The sequence below is a fragment of the Arachis ipaensis genome, chromosome B02 (assembly GCF_000816755.2).
Source record: "Arachis ipaensis cultivar K30076 chromosome B02, Araip1.1, whole genome shotgun sequence".
Taxonomy (NCBI): domain Eukaryota; kingdom Viridiplantae; phylum Streptophyta; class Magnoliopsida; order Fabales; family Fabaceae; genus Arachis; species Arachis ipaensis.
The window spans coordinates 96,257,435-96,258,466 of record NC_029786.2 but is presented as its reverse complement, the minus strand read 5'-3'; positions in this window follow the sequence as shown (position 1 = coordinate 96,258,466).

Here is a 1,032-nt window from a genome sequence, read left to right as displayed (position 1 = left end):
ATATAAAAAATGGGAAAAAATTTATTAAGAATATAAAAATATTTCGTATATAATCACCATAGGTACTAGTACTGATGAAGAATCAAAGAAATGGACTGAATGAAAAAAAGAAAAAAGAAGAAATCTAATTTACTGCCATACCACCATTTTATTACTAATTAATAATAAGAAAAAATATATTTTTACCCTGATACCACCTAAACTGGACTGAACAAAGAATATTTATTAATTATAATTGGACTAGCTAGGTCGTGCATTTATGCCTTTGGAAACAGAATAAAACATGTAATAGGAGAAAAAAAAATAATAATAATTAGGTATATAAGACTTAGTGTTTGTAAGGGCTCAGTGAACTATATGCTAGAATTTTTATTCTCTGAGAATTCACTCAGTAGGCATGGGTTTTATTCATTTTTAAAAGGTCAAACTAAGCTTCCTGACAAGGCTAAATCCAAAGGAGGTTCAAGGGTTGATGGAACTATAGACATTTTTTATCTTTTTGTCATTATTTAATTATAACTATTCTTATACATATATATTGTATTGTGAAATTAATTAATTATTAACCTTAAGATAGTGTCAATTAAGTTCAACATAGAAGGGTATCCATTTAAAAAATTTTTATTTCACAAAAAAAAAAGGAGAAAAAGAAAAACTGTTGCATTACACTTGTATGCTCACTGAATAGGGTTTGTGGTTGATAAGCTACTTAATTACAGTCATGGATTCAAATTGTTAACCACGTCATTTGATGCGGTTATAATAATATTATATTATTGTAGAAGCGATTTTACACCACAACTATAGTGTATTTTTTATTCACATAATGTGATTGCAACTTAATCCTATTATTAGGATGTGTATCAACTCACAATGACTTCAATGCACATTGTGATGATGATGTGCCTAATATTTTGATTTTTAACAAATTTTTATTTTATTTTTTACAATATTTTTTATTTTGATATATTAAAGATTAATTTACTGCAAATTAAAATTTTATTTTAAAATTTTTTATTGATCAATGGTTAC